This window comes from Strigops habroptila, chromosome 8 (assembly GCF_004027225.2).
Source record: "Strigops habroptila isolate Jane chromosome 8, bStrHab1.2.pri, whole genome shotgun sequence".
Lineage (NCBI taxonomy): Eukaryota > Metazoa > Chordata > Aves > Psittaciformes > Psittacidae > Strigops > Strigops habroptila.
The window spans coordinates 22,568,354-22,591,552 of record NC_044284.2 but is presented as its reverse complement, the minus strand read 5'-3'; the positions used below and the strand labels follow the sequence as shown (position 1 = coordinate 22,591,552).

At 38.7% G+C, this 23,199-nt stretch overlaps 1 long non-coding RNA gene across 1 annotated transcript in view; it reads right to left on the bottom strand.

Moving 5' to 3' along the window:
• Positions 1-347: 347 nt before the first annotated feature.
• Positions 348-23,199, bottom strand: part of LOC115611618 — a 35,708-nt gene continuing 12,856 nt past the window's right edge. Inside the window, exons 2-3 of the long non-coding RNA XR_003992645.1 lie at positions 1,300-1,375; positions 348-388 (exon numbers count right to left, since the gene is read on the bottom strand). This is a non-coding gene — a long non-coding RNA (uncharacterized LOC115611618). The remainder of the gene's footprint in view (positions 389-1,299; positions 1,376-23,199) is intronic.

Sequence of the window (23,199 nt, the reverse complement as noted above, 5' to 3'; positions counted from 1 at the left end):
AATCATTTTAGAGATAATCTCACATGTACAAACCTACTTACCTAAACCATTCCTGTATGTTAGAGCCAATTTGGGATTTACACAGTTTAAGGCTGACTGGTGCTCTCTCAATTTTTTAATGGATTATGCCTGGGATCATTCAGTAACACATCAAACCTAGGTGAACGATCCCTTGGCTCTGAGACTCTGTTACCCTCGTCCTCAGACATAACCAGGAGACTGAAGTGTAATCTGCAGTGCAATAGGTGCTGTCCGTGACCTTTCTGAAAATCTCATACAATAACAAAACAGGTTGCCATCAACAGCTATGTCACTTCTTAATGTTCTGTTCACCACTTACATGAACGAGGACCATCTTCTTTCTTGTCTCATACATCAGCGGGGCACCCTGTCAGGGATTAATAAAGAGTAATCCAGCAATAAATTACAGTCGGAGAATCTGGAACAGATTCCATGGGATGATGAAACTTTGGCTAGCATACAGCACTCACAACATTTGGAACATCTTCTGTGTCAATGATTAACACTTTGCTGAGTATTATGAATACATAGGGTACTTCATATGCAATAACTGACCTTATTGAGGACAAAAGATAAGTTAGCTTTTAGAATCTTAGGGAGAAACATACTGAAAAGCTTTCAACCATGACAATATCTTGAGTCAACACATTGTCTCTGCAGAAGCAGGACTTCCTACAAAAATCCCTTGTGAAAGATTTCAGAATACCAATAATAGCCAACTTTTATATTCCTTCTTGACAAACAACCGATACTTCGAAAAAGTTCTGGAGTGTGCATATTGCTGTGAGGCAATGAACACATCTAGGCCTTCACTCCAGTAAGTTCTGGGAGCATGCTGTAAAGCTAAAGGAGGTGCTACTTGGAAGCTGTTCAAATGACAAAGTCTTGCAGAACACAGGTGAGGCTTATGGCTCTTTCCTAGGCTTGCGCAAAGCATCCCACAGATCCTTGTTACTTAGATGAGCGTATAACTGCTAGAATGAAGTGCTAGACAAGAATGGCATTGTTTTAACTATGAGCAATCCTTCCTCAGACACGACATGCTGTTTAGATGTACATTGCTGAATGAAGCCTGTGATATCCCCCTCTGTATTCATATTTCAACTACAGCAGAGCTATTCCCAGAAGAGGAATAAATAATAATATATAATAGCTGAAAAATGCAGACCATTTCTAAAGTAGAGCAGAAACAGAATATGTAACAACTAAACATACTGTAATATTCAAAACAAGGTGCTGTTTGGTTTTAGTACCTTACCTTTATGTAGAACTTCTTACCTGAAAAAACCCGGTTTCCTCACGTAAATTATTATGCTTAAACCTGGAAAAGCTTGAAGCAGACAGAAGCAACCCACTAAAGGCAAGGGAGGGAAAAAAAAAAAAAAACCATGTTGAGGCTCAAACTAAAGTAGTCTAAGCTACTTGCTAGAGAAGGTACTACAACACATTGCTGTCCCTGTAGCAGAAGTTGTAGATTGTTGACAATACTCTGATTCAGAGATAGATAAAGTGAAAGGAAACCCACCCTGAGAGTAAGCCAGGCACTGTAAGCCTGTTGTTAAAAGCATTCAAGTGTCAGAGAGAGAGTAAGTAATCCTTCTACTGCATTTAACTCAATAGCAAGGCAAGAGGCATATTGCAGATCTGAAAACCAAGACTCCTTAAGATCTCACCCTCTTGTATACATAGACATGGAGATTTCCTCCGGCATCACACATTTATTGCCCACTCCTGCCCACACCAACCCACCCATCTTCATGTGCTGCATTTGGCTGAGGCCATCCACTGATCTTCCTTCAGTCTAGGCTTTCCTACCGCCCTGACTTTAGATCCAGGCAAAAGTGTCACAAAGGCTCCATTAAAAAGTTAGAAAATAAAGGATTAGAAAAATGGAAAGAGCACCCTTTTTCCTCACAGAAATGTAACAAAAGAAAAACCACAAAAAAAAAAAAAGAAACAACAAAAACCCTTCCTTTCCTCGCATGACATTCAGAAGGAAACAAGAACATTATTTACTCAGCTACTCATTCCTGCTTACATTTCTCACAGCTACAATACCCAGCCCAAATTACCACCTCCTCCTCCTCCTCCTCCTCCTCCTCCTCCCTGAATCACAAGAGGATTTGGAGTCACCCTGTAGTCCCCCCCCCCCCCCCCCCCCCCCCCCCCCCCCCCCTTTTATAGACTGGTGAGTGAATCAATTAAATACCCACAGCTGGCTACCCTGAAAATCCCTGCACTCAGTTCAGGCAGCTGTGGCCCTTCCTCTAGCAAAAGGAAGATGATTTAACCTCCTTCCCAACCATTCCTGGACATTGGTTTTATAGCCTGTTTCATGCACCACCATCACAATCAAGCACTCAAAGCCCTTAAAGCCTGAATAAAATAAAAGCTAGAAAATACCTAAACCGCTATGTTACCTCTGATTTTTTATTTTTTATTTTTTTTTACTGCAGAGACCTAGTCTGTTAATTTCCATTAAGAAACTAAATTTGATAAATAGATAACATTATAAAGAGAAAATGTAATTAGCGTGTAGCCTTAGTAGATGTAAACTTACTGGTACCCAGGAGTAATAGCAGTTTATGTGAAAACTAGAATGTTAACATAATTATGAAAATGAATGTATAATTTATGCACAGAAGATGGAAAATATGCAAGGTGTGTAGAGCATACAATTATATTGCATTTTCTCGTTTCTATGATAGATGATAAATCTTTAGTATATGTTGAAAACATGTATAAGTCTGCATGATTTTGGATGGCCGTGATTCTGATAAAGTTTTTTTTCTTTTGTTTTTAATTAAACCATTTTACAACAGCAGCCCTTCGCCTGCTTTATTATGCCAAAGAAGCATATGGAAATATAAACTCTGAGAATGTTACTGATTTATTTTGATGTTGGGAGCATTTTGCTCTTGTGTAAACATTTCTTGTGACATGAATATGGATAGTTCAAATCTTAGAAGAGTTCATTACTAAAGGTAGCATATGTTTTTGACTCCTGAACCATGAGGGAAATGAGAACACCCAGCTTGCCAAACAGTAAATTGTAAACAGTTGGTACACCCCTAAGCAAAAGACTGAAATAATTACCATATCTGTGGTGTAAAGTAGCCAGCTCATTTTTATGTCTCTTTTTTGTTTGTGGATTTTTTTTTCATTTTGCTGATTTAATGTTTTTCTGCAAGGTTTGTAGATGCAGTCTAAATATATACTTTGGGCCTGCAGCATCATGATTCTAAGTGTGCAGATGTCACTGTGGATTCATGGATTTCCAGATACCCTACGATCATGTGTAAAAGCCTGTGCTGAAAGAAGCAGTCAGCTGTTTCACTTCCAGACCTACTCCTATGATACGTATTTTTTTTAACTTGGACTCAGTCTTGCAAGGTACCAGGCTTCTCCAGCCCATCAAGTTCTGAATACTTTCGCTGCTTTGAATACCATGAGAAACTCAAGCCAGTAACTATTCTGGCATACTTACACAGAACATGGCTAGAGCTGAAAGACATGAACGGTTATTTTGTGCATCATCTGTAAATTCTTACTGTGATTTTCCAAGGAGCCTGGCATTCTCATGTCCTTGCCTTTCATGGAGCTTCCTATTCAAATGGTTCAGCTCATGCTGGAAGTGTTCCCTGCTCTTGTGGCATCAAGGTCCAAGACTGTGCTCAGCTGTGCCTGGCAACACCTCCACACACGCACATGCTGCCTTGGAGAGTGTCCTAAGGCAGCAAAAAGCAGGAAGCTAGGGCCCACACGTAGTTCTTCAGAGACACATAGACATTACGTTTAACTGTGTGCTGCCTTTTCCTCCTTAGTGACAGTTTTCACTGCTCCTGCTGAAAATTAGGCACCCAGCCTTGTCCCTCAGGGCAGGGGAGAGCAAGGAAGGAGCTGGGTGGGGAGTTGCACGCACCAGTCTGGAGTGCAGAGGCTAACAGATGGGGTTTGAGTATATTCACTGTGTCCTAGTGCCTGCTTGGACTCTCGGCCATAAATGCTCATCTGTGAGGTTACCATGCTTGATTTTCCTTCTTTCCTGTAATTCCCAAGAAAAAGTGAAAGACATTTCACAGAGTATCTGGTAGTTTACTGGTTTGGACACTTGTTTGGGATCTGTGGCCAAATCCCAGGCTGATTCCCTAACCAGCAAATGACCCAGGTAACCTCCCCTTCTTTGCCTCCACATTCCCTAAATCTCTGTCTTATGCGTACACTGAATAAAGATACACCCTTGGACTCCAGGGCTTCCAGGCCACCAACCATAGACAAGCTTTTCCATTTTTATCATATGCACAGCAGAAATGTTGGTTCCCTTTGCAACATGCATTATCTAAGGATGTGGGTGGAGCTGAAATGGTGGACGTGGATGAAGAACAGATACAGCTTTAAAAGTAGGAGAGAAAACTGCCCAGTCACCCAGATGCAACCTCATCACAGGATTGCTTATGAGTTGCAACCAGCACTCAGACAAACCTGCCCTGGACGTCAGTATTTAAAGACCTTAGGTGCTTATCTGTCTTTGGGAATCTGGGTCAAGTGATTTGCCCAGGTCCCATGCAGCATGTTGGGTTGACAGCATAGCTAGGATTAGGAATCCTGGGCCCTGAGTCACAGAATATTGCTCTCTTCAGTGCATGCTATTACCTCCTTAGCACATAAACCAAACATACCACATTCGCAGCAAATACTGGCTACAGACAGGACTTGAATTCAGGGAGCCACTACACTGTACGTAATATCACAAGCTTGTATGGGTACATACAGTTAAAAAGAACAAAACCTCCAAAGCAAGACATTTCTTTATGCATGCCTTTCTCCTGGGGAAGAAGAGAGAAAGAACAGCATTGTACAGATGTGATTGACATTGTTTAACATATTAATGGATTGGCTTGTCAGACACTATGGTAAAGTGCATAATATCAGAACAGGGACAGAGGCCACACACCCTTGCCTGGCCTCCATCTCCCCATCAGTACCACTGTTTCACTCAGACCTCAAGAACCCATAGAATCAAGCACAGACACCCACTGAGTACTCCTCCTGACATGCAGATGGGTGGATTTACCCAACTTTGTGTTACATTGCAAATATTGAGAAAAGTACTTTCCAGGAGCAAGCAAAGATTTATACACCCTCAGCACAGGCATAATTAAATCACTTTTTCTTAAAATTAAGCTTGATGTTTCAACACCTGGGCCTGGTTTCACATTAGGTACTTTTGAAGAAAGGCAAGTAGGCTCCAACATTCAGATCTGTAGCAATATACTAAATCTGGCATGTATCACGAACCTTTCACACAGCTCTAGAAAGAATTCTTTTTGTCCCTACAAGAGTTATATATTTGGAAAATTCATCTCTTGTGTAACGTTATTGTCTTCGAGTGTAGTAACATGAAGGATGAATTAATCCTGTTACCAAATGATTTTTTACAAACAAATAATTGAGGCTTACTGAATGAGGAATAAATAGACTCTGCTGTTTAAAAGCCAAAGCAAGACAAAAACTGCTTCCCATATTAACTCCTTTAAATCTCTGGAAAAAAAAAAAGTGTCAAAGGTCAGGAAATATAACACAACCCTGAACTGCAACGTTGCATGCTCTTTCAGTAAAAGCAGGAACTCAAGTGCTAGTGAAGGACAAGGAATTGATCAAGCAGCAACAAGTTCATTCTTCTGACATATAAAGAGTAGAACATAGCTCCTTTGTTCCACATTTGTTCCATGCAGTTATCAACCAGAATTTACTTAGGCTTTCATTCAAGTGTCATTGTGCAGACTTATTCAAAGAGTACGGATGGAGCGGTAGCACGGAGATAACTGCCCCATTTCTCTCTCTCTCATCCCCACATCTAATGGATTCCATTAAATGTGATCCATCTTGAGTTTTTAGGTAAAATAAAATGTAAAGTAGAAGAGGAAAGATATATTTTAAGAGAAATAAGATGTGTGTAAAAAGCCACAAAGTGTAGAGCAGCAAGTTAGGAAAGTCCTCAGAAAAGATCCAACATACCTGTGAATTATGTTACCTGAGTACAGCAGATTTTATGGTAGTAAGTAATATTTGGGTGACAGGCTAAAATGTATGCTGAATGGGTACAGCACAAGCGTAGCTTAAGGAGTGATCATAAGATTTCTCTTCTCTGAATGCTTGGTGATATTTATTTCCGTGGTCACGGAGCCTTTATTACTCTGCTTTAGCTCTTCTGCTCTAGCTGCTCTTCCTGAAAGTTTCAGTATCACCTCAGTACATTTTAAAATCTCACAGAAGAAAGCCATTTCATTTGATCCATTTTACTTGCTAAATATGTGGTATAGATTACACTGCTATTTAGTAAACCACAAAGATATATCACACATCAGTATACCCAAGGCAGCTGACAGGGTCCTGTGCAAGCACTGGCAGGTGTGGCAGGACTGCCCTTCTCTGAGCACCCCAGCAGGAGTGGGGGAAAAAATCACCTCAAGGGAGAACTGCAGAAGAACCAGTCATTGCTTCCCATTTTTTCCTCATCATTTGCTGCTGACAGGAGGAACAAAACTTCTGCCTGTCTCAGGTACGCCCATCCCCAGTTTCACCCTTTTGGGTTCAGCCAACACTGACCAACCTGTGGGGCACTTCCCTCACAAAACTTGTCTATGGAAGATTTTCTTTCTCTTTGGATAGGCATTGTGGATAAAGATAGTAAAAGCTGGCATAAAGCAAGGCTACATTTGGCTCAGTGTTTCTGGTATGCTTTTCATCCAGTTACAACAAAAGTTTCTATCCAGCTCCCTTGTTTCTGTCTTGAAGGAAATTTTCATCTTCACTAAAATTCATTGTTCCTTATTCTCCCTCCAGGGCTTCTTATTGTTGATTCCATCTTTGCTATCACTATATCTACTATAAATATCCCAGCTTTGCTTGTCTTTCCCTCTGCCCTCTGTTGTCTGGGTCACAGCCACTTCCTAGTACTTGCATTTTGCTACAAAACAATTTACCGATTGGCTTTAAAGAGCACTTGAGTATTTGTATCTCACCAGAGATCAACAGGTCTGTGCCCATATCCTACTTTTATTGATCTCTATTCAGCCACTTCACAGTCCCTTCAAGCCTTTTCTCCCAGAAGTCTCTCACATTCAGACCCTCATGCTTCATAACCTAACCTTCTGTTTTCCATTTTTACAGGTGATAAAGTCCAGAGAGACAAAAAGCACCCAGACAGCTGTACCCAGGTTTTCCAAGTCCTTGGTTGACTGACTAGAAACTAAGCCGCTCTTCTTTCCTCTGTGATCTCCTACACTGCATGGATGTTCTTTTTTGCCCTGCTGCCTCACCTCCCTCTCCTAGAAACATTGTTGTTCTTAAATCTCATCCGAATAATTTTCCAATTCCCTTTCACTTTTTTGTTGTTACACAACTTATTTCCTTTCCCTTCCCTTTTCCCTTCTTCTTTGGCCCCTAAACTCAATCTAGGTTTCAAAAATAATTCTGCTACTATTTCTTCTTTATTTCTAATTTTCTTATGTTCATGGTACTCTATCCTCAGAGATTGTTTTTTGGTTTTGTCGCCTTGAGAGTCACTGCGGCAATGAGTGTAAAACATTCCTTCTTTTTCTTTGTGTCTCTCTGCAAAGTGTTTTGCACTACTTGTTTTGGAGGATGCTTTTATATAAATAAATTAGATTCTGATTGTATGGGAAATGAAAAGACTATAGTAAGCAAGCTCAGAGGACACTAGAAGCATTGTAAGTAGCAATATTTATTCTTTAGCCATCTTTATTTAAAAACAAATGCAAAACAAAACAAAAAAAATAGCACACAGGTAATACACTTGAAAATCTTAGTACACAAAATATAATTTGTGTGTCCTCATAATGATTAGTGTAAATTCAATTTTGTACTTGGTAGCCCATTTTGGGACATTGCTCAAAGCAAGTTCTAAAATAAAGAAAGTCAGAGAGAAAGGGAGGAGAAGGAGAGGGAGAGAGAAAGATTTATCTATACTTAAAATCAATGTCTGCACTTTCAGAAAATGTAGTGGCTTTCCTCATATTCACACTCATTTTAACGTCCATGTCGTGGCTCATTATATCCTGTCTTTAATATATAAGCTTTCGCTTATAGGTACTCTTTTGCTTCAGTGTCACCAACAGGAAAAGAAAATAGATCTTAAATCTGTAACAGCTGCATATGCTTCCCGCTAAACCAAATGCAGTGTAGATCAAGCCTTCACTGTTAAATATTTTCAGCTGTTTATGTGATGTATACATGTGGCAAGTCAGCAAAGTGTTAGCTTGCAATGCTTCCAGCCAGTCATATATATTTTTTCTCCACGTGGTGTTGTCTTCTATCTTACACGTATCTATATAATCTTTACTACCTATCTCCACTTTTTGTAATGCACCTAATATAAATCTACCTGAATGTTTGCATAATACAGAAAAAGATGTATCTTAATATGGAGATTTAGAAATTAAATTGAGAAATCCATTTTATGAAATTTCATCAGTCTCTACTGTAAAAAGGTATATAGACTTTATTTGGTTTTGGAAGAAATTGGGGAATTTAGGTTCTCATCACAAATTCTGATATTTCAGAAATAAAATGGTCCTGTCAGCTCTTGCAGACAAAAAATACTCCCATTAGAGCCCTCTGGACCCTAAAAGATACTCACTTTGGCTGCAACACCTCAAACAAGGGAGGGTGGCGGGCTGCTGCGGGCTGGGCTTATCCACCATTTGGACAAACCTTGCCTCATGTTCCTCTTTGCAGCACACATGTCAGGTCTACTACTGAGCAGCGCCACTTGGAGTCACCACCATGCCTGTTTTGCACCCTTTCTAATCATTGCACACCAATGTAAACCTCAAAGAAAACAGAGCTTGTTCTGGGCAGAAACTGGTAGCCTTCACTTGAGAAACACAAACGTAATTTCTGTCACTCTCCTTGCAACCCACCCTTTCTGCTCTACAATGCCTAACAGCAGCACTGTGGGTTTGCCTGATAGCTAAAGGATATGAAGAAGGAAAAATGAGGACAGAAATTCTCTTCTTGTCAATCCAACATAGCAGTTGATGAAGACAGACAAATTCCTGGCCCACAAGACTTCAATAGTTCCTATTGAAGTCTGAACTGAACCCCCCATGTTTTTCCGTATGCTCTTGTTCAGTCTAATAGAACAATGATACTTTTTTCTACAAACCTGGTCTCAATAATTTATGGCACTTCAACATAGAGAAAGCTTCATTCACCATCATCCCCCACATGCTAAGATACCTCAGAAATTATCACAGTGGTTTGGTGCAGGCAGTGAGTGACTGGGGACTTTCACCTGGGGCCAGTCTGCTCACACAGAGCGGATGACATGGATGCATCAGCCTGCCCTATTGCTCCATGCCTATTAGCACTCACAGAACTGATTGTGTTTCCTGTCACAGCTCAGCTATTATCAAGTTCTGCTCTTCATATGTGGACCACAGTGAATTTGAACCAACTCCAGCAAAACATAAAAAGAGATACTTTGGATTCCCATATGTGACAGGATACTATTTGACCTGTGTGGCCCACAACTCATATGCCTTAATCATGAAAATCCCTTGTGAAGTCAGTGTGTAAAGCTGTGTGTAGGCTCGTTAGGGTTTTGCCCCTGTTATTATTCCTCTAGACAAATCAGACACTGTCTTCAAATAATTGAAGTACAGGGTATCCTATAGATAGCCACTTGTATTATTTCATATGTGACTATAGCCAGAAAACAATACATCCCCCTGTGAGAAGACCCTCCATTGGCCAGAGCTTTGAGGTCACTTTTTCTAGACCTATTGCTTATACTGAGCTCTCCAAATAACACAAGTTTTTAAATGCAAAAGCAAAATTTTATTACGATATAAATTAGAATACTTAACTTTTCAAACAGAGAAACATGCAAATAAAATGAACACTATTATAGATGCCTACAGCATTAAGACTATTACTTCCAAATTTAGGCTTCCAAATAAAATTTGCTTGATTATTCAGAGGCAGTTCCCAACTAGAAGCTCTGACTTCAGCAGAGAATTATGAGTACTGGGTATATAGCCATGCATAATTAGGAAACTTAATATCAGTTTAGAACTAAATTTTAATCCTAAACATTTGAAAATTTCAGTCAACATGTGTGAATGTGCTAGCTGTACATGTAAGGTTTTGCTCCACTGCATCCAGATACATGTCTTCAGCTATTCTGCAAAAATGTAAATTCAGCCAGGTCTCCCCAGTGGCTTACCATGTTTCTCTTGTTAATAACTAACAGTTTTAAGAGTTATCCATGTGTTTTTTGTCAGTCTTCAGCTTTCTAGGATTACCTGTGTACCACAACTTGAATGACAGAAATATCATGATCTCATAATTTATACATTGTTGAGTCACTATAGATTGTGCCCATGTGAAGCACCTTAAAAACTGATATTTATGTATTAAATCAAAGCAGATCTATCTTGTGCCTTTCTCCAGATGTAGAGATCTGAAGGGAGATGGCAGTATTAGTACAACTTTGTGGCAAAACAGCAAGGCTGCTTGGGCAGTGAAAGTCACATTTGTACCCCTCAGGAACAGCTCACTGCCAGGTTACTCTGCTTGCCTCCAAGTACATCTGTTCTGGAACCATGCAGAATAGACTTTCTGTGGGCTTTTTCTTAGGTACTGGTGGTTCTTACTATTTAAATTTACAGATTCAACAAAACCAAAAAAGCAGCACAGATAGTGTTAATATTTACCTTTTTCCCTGTTAATTCAGTCAATCTTTTCTTGTTGACTTCAAAAAGAGGTAGCTATAAATGTAAAATTAATATGCATTTCAGGACTCATGTAAGCACACTGCTTCATATTTTAGCCACAAAGTTAGTCTCGTTTTATCCATTATAGTTCTTAACTATCTTCGTTCATTTCCAAAAGGTCCTTAGTTCTGTGACATACATTGATAGGTAATGTTCAGTGTCAAAGAACAATGCCATTGCCCAGCAGTGAAAAGGTGATGTAAATATTGCTATTGCTTATACTGTAAGAAAAAAGCTTCTACAGAGGTATCTAAATTCATATAACAATCCAGATGTATGTCATATTCTGTCAACATTCATGGTAAACTCAGGCCAATGTTTTCAAAAGTGAATAGTGCTTATGAGTGAATTCGTACCAACTGGGAGGACTCAAAAAATGCCTGCTCCCAAATTCTTTGAATGGACCTTATCTTGGTCACCACAGAACTTTAGGATCCTGAAACTAACCTTTCTTTGCAATCTTGGGAAAAGTCACACAATCGCAAGCCAGTTCTGACTTTTTGAAATGTATTCACTCTCAGCTTCAGTGCTAAGTTTTGCATGTAAGATATGGACTGCACGCAGCAGACTTACACTGGTCATATTTGTTGTCAGCTTTCTGTGAGAATAGACCTAATTCACACAGCATCATCTTTACCCCATGACTGACTGAATAAAATCTCTTTGAAGAGGTGGAGATCAGTGAGTAATTATATCAGAATTTTCATAGGTATTTTCAACACCACCAATATAGTTTTTGAAACATTTGGATTTTATGTAAGTCTTACAGATATTTGCAGAACCTGTCAATATCAAAACAGGATGATTAAAATAACTCCCAAATTATATTGGGTCAGTCCAGCATTATTTGCAATTGAATTCTGCTTTGCTTTGAAAATATTTACATCTGATATCACTAGAAATAAGTATTAGTCTTCCAAGCTGCAGTCAGGATCAAGGTTTCATGGTGCGAAGTGCTGAATATTGAGAAGAGACAGTCCCTGCTCCAAGCAGGCTGCTAGTTTAAGAGACAAAAAAAAAACAGAATCCAGATGGGGAAATGCGATATAACATACAAGCACAGTGGTTAAGGTGATGATAGCTTCACATCTTAGCCAAGAGCGTGCAAACTGCACAGAACTGGTTGATATTCACACCCATACAGTAACCCATTGATTCCAGTGGGGCTCTGACAGGCAGCTAAAGCTTCCTTGAAAGCACTGATGCCGAAACAGGGGTGTATTAATTCCTCCTCTAGGGCTTTTCCCCCTTCTATTTCATTAATTCTATTTGGGGGTTTCTTACTTCTTACTACTTTCATTTTTACCCTTCACCTATACTTTTAATCAGCCTAGGCTACTTCTGTTTCCATATACAATTAAAACTGTCTAATGTAACCTCTGCTTTTTTAATTTAAAAAAGTTGCTATTCATAATTTTAATTTTCAAACCTTTTTCATTCTTTAAATTAATTCCTTTCCAGCTAGTTATACCTTTTTCAGTCTTCTCCTTTTACTGTTTAATTCCATCCCTTCCTCCTCCTCAACTCTCAGAGTTAAACTTTTAGTTCTTGTTCTCGCCCTCACCAAATTTTCAGAGAATCAAATTACTTCTTCTACAGACAGCACAACTTCCTTATTATCATTACATTGTCTAATTTAATCTTTACTAACCCATTCAGCAATATGAATTCTGAAATAAAGTACTATATGAAAAATAGTGTGAAAATAAACTATCTAGTAATGATTAGAACTCCTGCTGATTGCCTGGCTTTATGTGAAATGATGGCAATCACATGTTCAAAGCATGCCAACTGAAGTGTGGCTACCATACTTAGCAGTTCAGTTTCTTATGTGACAGTATTATGAAATACAGCAAAGAACCTTTCTATGGCTGTACGATCTTTCATGGTGCTTAATGAGAAAGCTGTGTCAGAACTTACAGTGAAGGTGGGTCTTTCATATAACAACAGGTAAGCTAGAAAAAGTTAGAGGATAAGGTTTTGTGGTGGAAAAAAGAAAAAGCAAACACAAGCTGTTTGCTTCTGTAAGGAAGTTTGTTGTTGAACAAGGACCAGTTAAACTATAGGGTTCCAGGGTTGTTGCATATCAGCCCTAGCCGAGAAGGGTCAGATATTTTTTGTTGATGAGTTAACAGAACATAAATTGAATAAATTACATGACTGTGTGTTTAAAAGGTGAATACATCTGTATCAGTTTGACCACAGATACCTCAAAGACAAAAGTGGGGGGTTTGGATGTCTGTGGCATTATCATAAGTCCTCTGGATAAATCTTGCTTCAGCCCTTCTTACACCGTTCGAGGAGCAATGAATGGTGCAGACTGGAGGATGATTCATGGCAGCTGTCTCCTGTGTTCCATGTCCCTCCTCCTCCACAGGGAAAGAGCTGTCTGAAGTGCAGGATTTGGGGTTGAGGGCTTTTGCTTTCGTCTGGTTTTAAAATTACAAATATGCAGTGTTAAGTTTTTCTGGCAACAAAGACTACATATGAGATACATCTTGTTCTTGGAAGGGGAGATAAGTTTTAAGATGCTTCTTACTTCCAGTAGAAGATCTCACGAAAGCTGACTGTTTAGCTGCTGTATCTCTGTCAGACAGGAGTTGTAATTTTGGTAGTATTATAAGGGCAAATATTCCTACTGTCAAAAAATGTCCTTTTGTCAGCATAGTTTTCCACTTAGGGAAGTAGCAGAAACTATGCTGACAAAAGCACATTTTTGCTGGTATACAGTAAATCTACCTGAGGAAGGTCTGCTGATACAGCTACTCCAACAAACATTGTACAGGTAGACAAAGCCTAGAGCTGACTCTCAAGAAATTTCTGCCTTCTGCAGAGATGAGTTTCTTCTGCTAGTAGATACTTCTGTTCCTCCTCAGGAGTCACTGTCAATACAACTTTCATCCCAAAGATTAAAACGAGCAGAGCTGAACTCTGCATTTGGATTGATGACAAAAAATCTAATGAGTAAGTGGATTTCAAAGTTTCTATGGTATAGTCAGGAATCAAGAAGCATAAAAAAAGCCTTATGTGACATAGGTGATTGCAAGGTGTTTCCATATTGACACTGAAGTACCATATACCTGAGCTGGGTGTTGTTCCTGTACAAACCACAATCTATTCCCATGTATATACTTAAGCCTCAGAAGCTGCCATTTTTGCACATAGCGAGGCCCAATGAAATTCTCCAGGAGTCATTTTCCCATCAGTTGACCATGCAATGAACCGCAGGATCACAGCCCAAAAATACTAGGAGGAACACATACTTTACAACCTGGTTTATGGCTGCTACTAGGTAATTCAGTGATAAATGTTTGTAAAACAAGTATAAATGTCATGGTACTGGCAGGAAAATAAGGGGAAAGTGGCATAAGATATACACTGTATTGAAAGATTATTGAAACCTCCTACAATGTGAGTTTATCTTATTGGTATAAAATACATTTTTGACCTTTGGCTTACACCATACTTTAAAATCAATTTTGTAGCTTCTGTATTAGAGGACTACAACTCTCTTATGGGTTGGGAAAAACAAAATATCTATCCGATCACTTCTAACTTACAACTTTCTGAACTAATGCTCTCATTGCTAGCATAATTCTTGGTTCCACACAAAGATCTTCAGGAGCAGACTAGGCTTTAGCCATGCAACTCTCATTAAAAGCAGCTGGGAGAGTAAATCCTCGTGTGACTAAAATGCAGGGAAATGAGTTTGTTAGCAATATGCCTCTCAGTCTATGTGACTAATCAGTCTCATATGTGATAGCATGATACAGGTAACTATGAGGATCACACTTTCACTTTTCTATGGTTCATTAAGCTGTAAATCAATCAAATCAATCACCTTTTTGGAAAGTGACACTATCACATTGGCATATGATTATGATACCTCAGATGCCCCCAAGGAGACACATTACAGCCCTATTTCGCACAGTGCACAAGGAGGTTATTACTACTCCTCAAGTTCATAGATGGCCTCAACTGTCCCAGGGCTCTTCCTACACTCAAAGAATGAACAACAAGAAAAAATAATATGACAATTATTGAAATTACTATTCAAGCCAAAATTTCCTAACACTTTCAAAAGTTTGACAAGTACATATGCCTTTGCAAAATTAAGTGAAGGTTTACACTGCGATTACATAAATCCTCCATTAAATAGTACAAATTGTCAATTATTAAAGTTATCCAGGTGTTTTGATTTAGTAAGGGAGTTAGGAATCTAGGTATGCTAAAAATCTTTCCTGAATTCTAGCACATCACCACATACAGGTTTGTTCATTCATTTGAAATGTGCACACAGCCCACATTTCTACCAGGGCAGGAGTTGAGATTGACTTCAACAGGGATTACATGTTCAAATGTTCTGTAAGTGTAAGTCTTCATGTCATAATTTTTTGCTAAGATTATTGTACCATTATTTTTTCTCAAATGTAATAATCCTACCATTGGACATTCGTATAATATTCTGTATCCTCTGCTGGCCCTTTTTCCAAGGGTGCACATTTATAAAACAAGGATATAAATAATTAGTACAATTTAATTTTCAATACTATGCAAAAGGATACTCTTGCTGTATCTTTCGTAAAGTAGGTTGAAACAGAATGAACTTGTGAGCTTTGACTGAACAGAAAGTTGATATAACTTGTGATATTTTCCAAATGTCAAAAAACCAATATTGGTTGGCTAGTTAGTGTTTTATAATGTAGTTATTAATTTCAATGAGATTATGCCACAATAGAATCCTCTCAGTAATTTTAAATACATTTGCACAAAATGACCCAGCAGCTGAAAGAATTAATCATTTTTTGTTCCTACAAACTCTACTCCAAAATTAATTTCTGCGCATAATTTATTGTACTCATCAAAATTCTGAATTCAAATATATAGCTATAAATATTTAAAAATAGGTTTCCATTTGTAATTTCCAGTGCTTTATTATAAAACAACATAAAGTCAAATATCCAAAGCTATGACCGATGTAGTTTGGTTAGTTCCATCAAGATCAATAGCTAATGCTGATTAACAACAGCTTAGGATCTGGCCCAGTAACTAGCTAACTACATAAAAAGCAACATAAACCACTCTGTTATTAATTACAAAAAGAGCTAATGAACACTTAAACCAAATACTGGGGTTTGCAGAGGGTGTTCCAAAGCACGTAGGCAGTTGTGGGCAATTTGGGAGCGGATCAATGTGTCAAGTTGTGGAGTTCTCACATTTCTCTGTTCTCGGCTGTTAAACCCTTTGCATATTTTGGGAGCAAAGGAGGAGTCCACATTTTTTGCAGATGCTGGCAATGTTCCAAATCCTCCTATTACATATATTTCTACATACTGCCAAATGCTCCCATTGGGAATACTCCTTGTATCCCCATAACTACTGGTTTTGCTCAGTCCATCACTCAATAAAACTAGCCACTAGTCCAGCTGGAATAGTCTGGTCAGAGATAGAGGGCACCAGAAATTCAGATACATCTAGCTGAAGAAACTGGGCTGTTAATAAATCCAGCTTGCTGAGATATATTACATGATTTTTGCGTTAAAAGAAAACATAAAGCACTGCCTCACAAGCGCAAATATGTTTTACTGAAGATCATGTAATGACATGACTTGAAATGATAACAGTATTTAAAAGTATGATGTGAGAGAAATGGTCTAGTGATAATAGCTGTAAATTTCTTTTAGACCTGTATTTTCCACTCATTCATCTATCACTGACTTCAGTGAGGCCAATAGTTCAACACTGATGTCCTAATGATTTAGGAAAATTTGAAAGTATCTTAGCTTTAAAATTTTTTATTTTCCACATATAAGCAGTACTTGAGATCAAGTATGTTTTCCCTGGTGAATCTGAAAAGAAGGGAATTCGTGTATTTGCTACCTTCTACTTTCTACATGCAATTTTTCTATTTTCTTATCATTCTGTAACAATGAAAGATGCCACATTAGTGCATAGAGCCTTAATCTTAACCTGTCAGATGCATTCATTCCTTTCACTATAAAAATTGCATTTCACATTTTCTTTCCTTAGACCACAAATTTGCAAACACTTAAGCATGTGCTTAATATTAAGTCTCATTTGGTACAGAATGGGAAAGCAATGAACTGCACTTAAGAGACATCAGTGCTCTACAGAAATATTTTATAGCTGTTTTTCTAGACTACATTTAATTATTTTAATACCAAATTGAACTGTTTTATCTCATCTCAAATATACCAGAGAAATCTTGAAGCTACTCTTTAGGCTTCTTTTGATCTGGTGAATATTTTCTGGTTTTGGGAATTTCTTCGAACAACCCAATGATTTAATTGTAGCTCTTTTTCCTCTAGCGTAGCAACTAAGCCAGAGCCATCCCACATTAAAGGCAATGAGAATAGACTAGACTGATTTACAATAAAAATATTTATATTTAATATTAGTGTTTCTATAGTAGGTCACTAAAGAAATAATAAAAATGATAGGCTGTTGTTACTGTCTTAAAAAAGGGATTTTTATTTAAGCAAATCATGTTAGTATCTGAAGCTTACTGGATTATCTTCTAACATATGGTAAGTATTGGTTATGTGGTGTGCTGGCTTGCATTTCATTGTTGGAAAAGCATAGAAAACTGATTTTAGTATGCCTTTGCTCTTAGCAGCAGGGTATAATCATTTTTAAAAGAAATTATGGAATCAAGCATTAGCATACTGTGTAAATTTAGGATTTATGGAAGGATGTCATATATCACACACATATTGCTTTGGGATGCTTAGAAAATCTTCAGTACCACATGTCACTGTTTTGTAGTTGTTTAAAATGGTAACTAAGCACATGCAAAAAGATAGCAATGCTAGGATAGTCTTCTAAAAAATTACATTGTTAAGTATTTAATAAACACGCTGAAACATTAATACGTTATCCATTTTACAACCACTGAACATTAGTGAATTTCCTTCTGTGAAGGCATCACTTATCATTATCCCTGAGGGTATTAGTGACGCCCCAGGTATTTAGCACCTTGCTGCCTTGCTCTTTTCACAGGATTTGGTTCAGGTGCCTGGAGGTGGGAGGATGAGTGTGGGTTGAAGTGGGGATCCTCACACCCACAGAAGAGAAAATCAACTCTTCAAGTCCCTTCACAATCTCTCACTGCAGGCAAACTCTTTTCTCTGTGTGAGGGGAATGAGAGCTGTGTCAGCAGGTGACACTGGCTGGCTGGCCGGCCAACCCTATGCATCTCCAACAGGCAAAGGATGAACACACAAGGCTTCTACCCAGCAAAACACTGGTAGATGTGTTAGATGTGCTCCAATTTAACACCAGCAGGTATCTGCCAGATCTTCTGAAACAACAACCTGCACATTGTCACTCTAAACAGGAAGCTGAAATTGTAATTGTAGGGTGAGGGAAAACTACACATTAGATACTTCCTGGCTCACACTTACTACTGATGGTAGGCTTGAATTTACCCTTCACTTCAGCTTTCAGCAGCTTAATTAATCTACTAATGTCAAAAGGAAAATAATCTGTTCCAAGCATTCATTCTAAAGACTCAGTGCTTTGAAACTTCATTTCAAAATCAACCTCTCCTCTATCAAAATGAATGTAAAACTCAGAGGTGAGAAGAATCCTGTCCTGTGGCCCTCCACCACTGTCACTTTTGTTCCACCAGACCTCTGTAATGGGGCATCTCCCATTTGATCACTGCTTTTTATTTTGCACTGTGCCTAAATAAGGCTGTATGTTATTTATCCATGCAGTGAGATCCAAACCACAAAACCCCAAAATTAAGGGGATTTAAGGGTATTGGCAGTTACAGGTCTGTACTGTTAGATTAGGGCTATATGGGGGGTTGTAGTGAAGCCACTGTGGTGGCAAGTTCTGGCAGCAGACCACGAAGAGGCCAGAAAGTCAGGGAATCCCCCTTCTTTCGTTTCCCCATGGCCCATGCAACCCAATGGTACTGGGTTGCCTGTCTTAGACATCGAGCAGTTGGCTGGACAAAGTCCTCCAAGCTATGGGGTTAACACAGCTCTTTAGTTGTCAAGTGCCAGGCAGAAAATGGCACTGTGTAAATAGTGAACACTACAAGTGCCTGGAGATAAACACAGGAGATGGGAGGAGACAGAAGGGGATTTGGACTGCTACATTTAGAGACCAACAAGACAATAATGGGAGGAGTGCTATAGATGCAAAAGATGGTTAACAGTCATTTAGGAGAGACCATATTGTGTCCATGTAAAACTGCTCAAAGGTGATTGCTGAAGAATAAGACATCTTGACGTTTCCCTAGGAGCCAGTCCTGGTCCTGCCCTCAGCTAGGTGCTTGCTTGATGAGAGATAGAAAAGTAAAGCACGTATCAAAATTCTGATATGTTGGATCTCTTTAAACTTTAAACTGCTATCTGCTCATGGAAGGAACAGGCACCGCCAGAAGTGGGATCAATTAGGTTAAATTATAACATGCAATGCCAGAGTCAGCAATCACACCATCTTGTCCAAGCTGCTTCAAAGGAGCAAGGGTACACGTCAAAGCACAAGTGTCACCCCATGCAACTAGCTCACTGCATTGAGAGTGACTATAACTCACATTTGCAGACAAATATTGAGCAACCTTGACATAGCCTGTGATCTATCACTTAGAAATGTCCCTGCAAAAAAAAAAAAAAAATGTTAACAACCTAGACAAATCCCAGCTTTTGCTATTGCGCCATGGCCCAGCATCTGGCGGTGCCCCATCCATGTTCCTTGGGCAGCAAGCTCTCCAGATACAGCATTTCGATGGACCATGAGATATGTTGGTTCTGCGCAAGAAAGGGGACCTCGGGTGAAGCTACAGGAAAGCCACCTTTGGAGTCAGATGTGAGCCTCCAAGGTCTGCTGTGCCTGATAAGAGTTTTTTCTTCTTATCGTTTCCTTGATCCAGCCCCTAATTCCTCACTGGAGCTTTGCAAAGCCCAGGGACCTGAAGGTGAGCTGGCTGCCTCTGCCCAGGTGTCTAGGAGGGCGGTGTCAGGAAATGGTTCTCCAATCTAAATCATTTTGAAAATGCAGTTATATCTAATTAATGTTTAGCATTGGCTGTCTTCAGTGTTTACATTGGTTTGTTTCCATGAACCGAGAGTTCTGGGTTATTTATTACTGCTGATATATTATGCCCTGCTTTGTCACCTTATTATTATATCACCTTATGTTTTGCCAATTTGGGGGTTTTTGTCAATTACCTTGATTTCATGTATGATTCCTGATTTTTATCTACACATTCTTTTCACTGCATGTCACAAGACAGGAGTTCGTCCTTGTTGCCAGATGGATTGTAAGGGCTGGACTGTAGAATAACTGCACAAGGAATAAGGGATTTGTTTACAAACAGCTTGACAAGGTAAGTTTGCCCAAACACACAAGCTATCCAAATTTTGTGTAAAACGGACTTCTTGCAATGAAGGAAAGAAAAGCTGTGGCTCACGGCTGGGTTTATATTTACATTTTCCATCAAGGAGTTATTTGATCCTCTCTGCAGGGAGCATTTGAAAGATGGGTCTCAGCCACAAAATGCAAATTCCATTTCACTCTCCCCAAAAGTTTGGGGCTGTTCAGATCTCCCAAGTTCTGATCCTCCTCCATGCCAAACAGTCCATGGAACAAGAGCTACCTTCCTCCACATTTCAGCTGTCTTTTTAATATACACTCCTCTCTTTCACTGTTAATCATGTCTCAGCCTCTTGCTCACATGTGACGATGTCAGTTCAAGCATATGCAACAAATTAATAATTCAAAATTACTTGGCTCTGCAACACAAGACAATCTGAAGGAACAACTGTGAATTAAATACCATAATACAATATTCACATATATGTTACCCGATAATGTACACTGTGATTTAAATCCTACTACTGTCAAATTCTTTGAATCATTGAACACATGATACCCAGTGGACAGTTTGTTCATTCTAGAAATGTTTTGACATTTTGTATCAAAACAGTTTTTAGCATGGTTAGCTAACTTCCTTAGCAATTGTTTTCTGGTGTGCTGCATAAACTAAGAACACTTTAGCAGTTATGGTCAATTATTTCTAACTCAGGATTACAGAAGTATATAAAAATTCACATATTCAACAGTGGAAGTTATTTAGAAAATAACAACCTTTACGACTCATTAAGGACTAAAGGCTATTGTGTCTTGACATTATGGGATGCTGGGATATTAAGAATGCAAGCTTCTACCAAAAAGCTTTTTCTTTTTTCTTTACATTAGAATTAAGCTTAAAAAATTATATTTTACTTCCAAAATTTGACTGAGATACCACCAAGGTTGCCAGTATCCCAGTGCTATGAATGAATTGTACAGCTGGATTAGAGCAATTAGTCCCCAAACCAAACATTAAGCAAGCTTTTATTAATATTAGTTCGTGCAGTTGCATTCTGTTACAAAAGCAATATTTTAAGGGTGAACAGCAACACATTTCAATTTCCTTGTAGACACTGAGTACAGAGTCAGAATCTAGAGCGTAACACATTTAGTAGTGTAATCAGTTCATCTTGCTTATTTTCCTGAAGCTCTAGTAACAGTTTATTTTTACTTTTTTATATCCTTACCTAGTGATGGTTATTCAAATGCTGTTATATCATCTACAGTGAACGCTTCGAAGAGACAAGAAGAGGAGGGGTGTGTAAAAAAAAAGCAGTTTTATCACAGTCATACAGCTACCAACTCTGCTATCAAATGTTTTATTTTATCCTTTTTTATTAAAGCATGCTAATGGTTCAGACATGCACTGAACCACACGTGAAGAGCTTACAACAACCTCTCAACAAAGTTATTCTTGTTTAAGCATACTCTTGGGGTCAGCTGTAGCCTGGGTGCCAAAGTCCGCTCCTGTCCTCCTTCAAATGGGGCCAACCACAGTGGGTTGTGCCTTGCTGTCTTTGGAGACAAATGAGAGCTACCACAGATGTATGCAGAAGCAGAATCGGCTTCTCTGGGAACCACCAGGAAGGACCTGGGGCTCCTGCATGGGAGAAGCTGACATCTGACACCAACAAGGAGGGACAGGGATATGGCGCTTCGAGACACAGACCCTGATTTCAACCTTACCTAAGGTCCAATAGTCTCTTGCCAAACAGACTGTTTCATACAGAGAGATGCTTCTCTACATGCAGATTGCAAGACTAAAGATTGTATTAAATGTTGTTTTGCATTAAAAAAAATATCAATGCTGATGCCGTTTTCCAGGATTTCATCTTCCTATAGGTATTAACATTGTGCCTCACATTTCAGTGACTTTTATTCAAACTTACTACAGCTGAGTTGCAAAATGTTGTCTTTGTCCTCAAGCCCATGACAGAGAACTTTATCTGCATTCAGATGCCTACTGGTTTGTGGTATTTCAATAATAAAACAGCAGGATTGAAGGCTCATGATGAGAAATCTGACTAATTACCTGTTAGATGATAGATGGTTGTAACTCGGCAGTGCCAGTCACTGAAAACAAAACACTTCTAGATATCAATCAGCTTCCCGACAAATTCAATTTCCATCACATTCAGTGGAAAATAAATGTGAATTTTACCTCAGCAGCTATATACTTTTGACTTTTAACTTTCCTATATGCATAATGATGTTTTAATAAAGTGGAGATTTTTTTAAGTAAATTAGTATTTAAATACCTGACATATTCATGTTTCAGGCTTAAAGCTGGTAGAAATAATGAATGTTGTAAATCTGTCTTGTGTTCTACTGCAGACAGCAAAGGTGTACTCAACAGTTTTACAGGTTTTTTCCATATATTTTTATTTAACCAATTATTTACAACACTTGTAATGGAGATATTCACCTTCTTTTTCCATCACTTTATTCATCACTATGTCAATGAGTTGGGTGCATATTCTACATATGACTCAAAAAACAAAATGTCCAATTATCATCATGACATACCAGCATGTAAACAAAGTTAAAACAAAGGATTGGAGCATGGAAATTTAATATGGGCTTGAAGAAACACTTCTTTCCCCATAAGGACCAATTGCATTGTCAACATCTCGAAGTTGTGGGTAAGCTTGTTCAATTCAGAATTAATTTGAGTCCACTTACTCTGTTATAAATCAAGAGAGGTCAATTTACAGTGTGTTTAATATCCATGTCAACTGTGTGAGATAAGAATTAGGCTCTAGAGGTCATCAATCCCTTTGTTACATTGGACACGATAAACTGAAAGCTAAAAGGAAACATAAGCATTGCTCCCACATTGTTATGTGCCTCTTTGTATCACTGCAACTAATCGCCCTGATGAGCAATCTTCTGCCCTGTGCATCATACAAACACAGAGCAGACATAGCAGCATCTGTCCCAAACATCTGAAATCTTCACATATTGTGGCATACAAATTCAGACCAAATCA